Source organism: Nicotiana sylvestris, chromosome 1 (genome assembly GCF_000393655.2).
Source record: "Nicotiana sylvestris chromosome 1, ASM39365v2, whole genome shotgun sequence".
Taxonomy (NCBI): Eukaryota; Viridiplantae; Streptophyta; class Magnoliopsida; order Solanales; family Solanaceae; genus Nicotiana; species Nicotiana sylvestris.
This window is the reverse complement of record NC_091057.1, coordinates 74,759,243-74,764,783: the sequence shown is the minus strand read 5'-3', so window position 1 is coordinate 74,764,783 and position 5,541 is coordinate 74,759,243.

The window sequence follows — 5,541 nt, the reverse complement described above, 5'->3', positions numbered from 1 at the left end:
TTATGTCAAGCAGACCATGCATGAACTGGAGCAGCTTGAAAGGGATCTCACACCTAGGACCGCGGCGAGGCCGAACGATGCCCCCCGGTCACCCATTTTCAAAACCATAATGTACTCATAAGTCCAGTCTGTATCTTAGCATCTTCTGCCTGTTTTTCCCCATCAGGGTGATTTTAGTCTATTTTGAGTCTAGGTTTATTTTCAAATTTTGCTCTTTCTTTTGCAAAATGTAGTTTGTAATAGACCGTTTCAACAATAAAAAGGTTGTTTCTTTCACGCTCATTTGTGTTTTTGAACTACGTAATGATCTGATTCACGCGGCGTCATGATACGTAGGCAATCCTCATCGGATCCGGTCGCATTTTTACCGCAAAATAAAAACATAAAAGAAAAACAAAAGAGAAGAAAAATGATAAGAAAAGGGAAGCCTAAAAAGAATGCCGGAATGACGCATGCTTTCGTCGCAAACATGTAGAATTCACTTAACTGTATAGGTGCATCATGCTCAATGTGAGGTTGCCTATCTGTTATTTATTTCGAATTAACCGTTCGTTTGTCGTTGAGTTCTTCCAGGTTTTTGGAAAAGACGGTTGGTTTGGTGAAAGTCTGGCCTCGCACTCATACTTCACGAGGTCAAAGAGAAGTGTTCAACTACCTGTTGTTAAGACCGGAAGCAGTACTCACACTTACTTTACCAGGTCAAAAGGAAGTGTGGAAATGTCTTCAGAAATTCCGTTGCAAACAATCCCTGTTTCCGAGGAGAGCTCGATCTCAGCCGTCCTCACACCTGAATCCGCAACTGCAGAAGAAAATAGAATCCTACGACTCCGCATGTTGGAAATGCTGGACGACTGGAATAACGGAAAAGAACCGCCAAGTGTCGTCCCCGGATTCCCTGAATTATTCTCCAGGTCAAGCGGCACTTCTAATGTCCCCATAAACTATCCCGCTACCCCATTCGGATACCCAGCCACTTCAGCCTTCTCTGCTGGATCGCCTTCCGAGCCTCATCCCCGAATGTCAGCCACCGATGAAAGCATGAACACCTTTACTGCACTTCCTTGCCCGATTACGGCACAGCCTGCTACGTACAAGCCAAGCTTTGACTCATCCTCTTTTACATTCCAAGCACCCTCGTTCTCAATGGAACCAACTAGGTTCGCTACCAACACTAATCATCCACCGCCTCAGTGCGAGCTTGCACCCGGGCAGGATCAAAACCCCAGAATTGCAGAACAAAATGAGATGGCCAAAAGAATGAGAAGCCTTGAACAAAGTTTGAAGAATATGCAAGGTTTGAGCGGACAGAAGAGCGTCTCTTACGCCGACCTCTGCATGTTCCCTCACGTGCACCTGCCAACGGGTTTCAAGACCCCAAAGTTCGAGAAATACGATGGGCACGGTGACCCCATTGCACATCTTAAGAAATACTGCAACCAATTGCGGGGAGCCGGCGGAAAAGAAGAACTGCTAATGGCATATTTTGGGGAAAGTCTAGTAGGGATAGCCTCGGAATGGTATATGGACCAGGAAATGTCCCGATGGCATATATGGGATGATCTCGCCAGAGATTTTGTGAAACAATTCCAGTATAACATCGACATTGCACCAGACCGAAATTCTCTGTCGAATTTGAAGAAGAAACCTTCAGAAAGCTTCAGAGAATATGCTATTAAGTGGCGTGAGCAGGCGTCGAGGGTGAAGCCTCCCATGGATGAGGTAGAAATGGTCACTACTTTTCTCCAGGCTCAAGAGTCTGACTATTTCCAAAACATGATGTCAGCCATGGGAAAGCCGTTTGCAGAAGCAATTAAGATTGGAGAGATGGTGGAGAATGGTCTGAAAACAGGTAGGATTCTGAGTCAAGCAGCCATAAGGGCGACCTCCCAAGCCGTCCAAAGCGGGTCCGGAGGAATGGCAAGAGGGAAGAAAAAGGAAGAAACGACCATGGCAGCCTCGGAAGCAAGGGAATATCGTCATCCCAGGCCCCGTTTTCCGGAAATAACCCCACAACACTACTACCCCCACTCAAATCTGGCATATGCTCATCAACCCTATATGGTCATGAGTGCCCAACCTTATGCCCATCCGCCGCAACAAGCCAACCGAGGCCAAGCTCCACCTCCCAGAAATCAGCCTCCTTACTGCAACCACTATAACCCACAACCTCCGCAGAATAACTTCCGCCCTTAGGAGCCACCTAGAAGGCGGACTTTCACGCCCATCGGTGAACCATACTCTACTTTGTTCCCGAATCTAGTCCAGTTGGGCTTCTTGCAACCAATCCCTCAAACGAGGCAAAACCCGACGTCACCTTCTTACAAAGCTGGAGTCAGATGCGCCTATCATTCAGGGGCCGAGGGACACGATACAAATAACTGCTGGTCGTTGAAAAGAGTGGTCGAGAATTTGATAGAGCAAGGGAAAATAGTGCTAAGGGACGAGGAGATCCCAAATGTGACTAACAATCCATTGCCTGCTCACAATAATGGGCCGCTGATCGGAATGATTTGCGAAGACAAAGAATTCGACCCTGCTCTGAAGGCTATAATCGCCATTGTCGACATGGGGAAAAGGCCTGAGACAGACCAGAAACCAGAAAAGGGGGAGGAGGCCAATGCTATAAAGAGCGAGCCTGAAAAGAAGGTGGAGAAGAAAGTGGTACTGGTAAAGGATGGAGTTCTTTACATACCACGAGGTCAAGCTGAGAAGACGCAGAACTTCGGGATCAAAAAGGCAAAACCTATGTACGTGCCAAAAGGGGCCTATGTGGTCCGGGGGACGATTCAACCACTTCGGCTGAACGAGCCAGTGGTTATCGGACGCGTGCCACAAAAGCCAATGACAAACCTGTCCACAGTACCATGGAACTATCAGAGGATGCTGGTAACGTACAAAGGTAAAGAAATCACGGGGGAACTCCCGAAAAATACTTTCATTGGAAGGCATTCGAACACCCAAGAGCTGAGCAACGTCACACAGAGACGCTTCCCACCAAAGAAGCCTGTAAGCATTGAAGAAGCGGAAGTATTCTTCCAACAAATGAAAATGCCGGATTACGAAGTGATAGATCAACTGCGCAAGTACCCCGAGCAGGTGTCCATGCTATCATTGTTGATGAGGTCGGCCGAGCATCAAAAGATCTTACTGAAGACCCTGAATGAAGCATACGTGCCAGTTGAAACCTCGGTTGAACAACTGGAGCGAATGACAGAAAGGTTCTTCGCCGTTAACAAAATCTCTTTCAGCAAGAACGATCTACCCCCAGAGGGAGCGGCACACAACAAGGCCTTGCATCTAACAGTTAAATGCTAGGACTACTATGTCAAGCGGGTAATGTTGGATGGGGGATCAGGTGTTGACATTTGCCCGCTCTCCACGCTACAAAGAATGGAAATTGGGACCGGAAGAATCCGACTCAATAATGTCTGCGTAAGGGCTTTCGACGGCATCAAGAGAGATACCATGGGGGAAATAGACCTGTTGTTGGTCATAGGACCAGTCGAGTTTGAAGTAACCTTCCAGGTGCTCGACATGGATACATCCTACAATTTTCTCCTCGGCAGACCTTGGATCCATGCGGCAGGAGCTGTGCCTTCCACTCTTCACCAGATGGTGAAGTTTGAGTATGAAGACCGAGAGATCGTGGTCCATGGAGAGGACGAGCATGCTATTTATCGGGACCCATCCATCCCATATCTTGAACCAAGAGAAGGGAGCGAACATACGGTCTATCAAGCTTTCGAGATTGTACTGGCAGAGCAGCATGAAGAGGGAATACCCTGCCCCCAGCCTTTCTTGTCTAACGCCTCAGTTATGGTGGCCAAAGAGATGATCCGACACGGATTTAGGCCAGGGAAAGGGCTTGGACAAACCCTGCAAGGAATAACAGAACCTATCACCTTGCCGACCACCAAGAAACCTTTTGGACTAGGTTTCAAACCCACTCCAGGAGATGAAGAGTGGGCAAAGAAAAGAAAAAATGAGGGTTGGAAGTTACCTCGACCATTGCCGGATTTATATGAAACCTTCATCAGGCCAAGATACACCGGAGAAGAAGACGATGAGGTCTTCACGGCTGAGGAAATCGAGGAGATATGTGGGGCAATGAGAGAAATGCTCTACGAGACTCACATGGTTCAACCAGGTGAAGGCACAAGCACTGCTGAGATGCTGTACGTGGGGCCGAACGCCAAACTTCGAAACTGGGAGGCCACGCCATTCCCGACTAGATGGAAGTCCGGGTAGACCTGTCCTGCCACCTTTCCTGTGTCACAAGTTATCTCCAGGGCATAACTTGAACGTTTTCTTCCTTTCAATTGTTGTTTTGAATTCCTAAGTTGTAAACATTGTTGTCTTCCAACTTCCCCAAAGAAAATAAAAAAAAATCATCATTGCTTTCCCATTCTTTCTTTTGTTCTGATTCTTGTTATTTTTCCTTTTATCTTTCCTTTCAGTTATAATAATGCGGCTTTAAATATGACATGCTTGCGGACTTCACGCCCAGACCACAAGGAGATATTTAACTGTGAATTAATGAACCCAGAACCAGAATATGATGAAGAAGAAGCTTTTAGGGAAATAAACCGAGAGTTGGAACTTTTGAGAATAAACCTAAGCCGAATCTGAATGACACCGAACCGGTTAATTTAGGAACTCCTGAAGAAATCTGGGAGACCAAAATAAGCATTCACACGGACAAGAAAACGCGAGATGTGATAATTCAACTTCTTTTTGAATTTAAAGACATGTTTGCTTGGTCATACGATGACATGCCGGGACTAGGTGTTGACCTAGTGGTTCATAAATTGCCGATTCATCCTGATTGTCCTCCAGTTCAACAAAAGCAACGAAAGTTCAAAACTGAGGTTAGTGACAAGATTAAAGAGGAGATCACCAAACAACTGAAAACGGGAGTAATTCGGGTAGTCCAGTATACAACATGGTTGGCAAATGTGGTTCCAGTACCGAAAAAGGACGGGAAGACTCGGGTATGTGTAGATTACCGAGATTTGAATAGAGCAAGTCCCAAAGATAATTTCCCACTGCCCAACATCCACATCCTCGTTGATAATTGCGCCAAACATGAGATACAGTCTTTCGTAGATTGTTACGCTGGGTATCATCAGGTATTAATGGATGAAGAGGACGCCGAGAAAACTGCCTTCACCACGCCTTGGGGCACCTACTGTTATCGGGTCATGCCATTTGGTTTGAAGAATGCTGGAGCTACTTACATGAGGGCCATGACTGCCATTTTTCATGACATGATGCATCAGGAAATAGAGGTGTATGTGGATGACGTGATAGTCAAGTCCAGGACGCAGGATAATCACATCCAAGACTTGAGGAAATTCTTCGAGAGATTAAGGAAGTATGACTTGAAGCTGAACCCAGCCAAATGTGCTTTCGGAGTTCCGTCGGGCAAACTTTTGGGCTTCATCGTAAGCAGGAGAGGTATCGAACTAGATCCAACTAAGATAAAATCTATCAGAGATCTACCTCCCCCGAGAACGAAGAAAGACGTGATGAGTTTGTTGG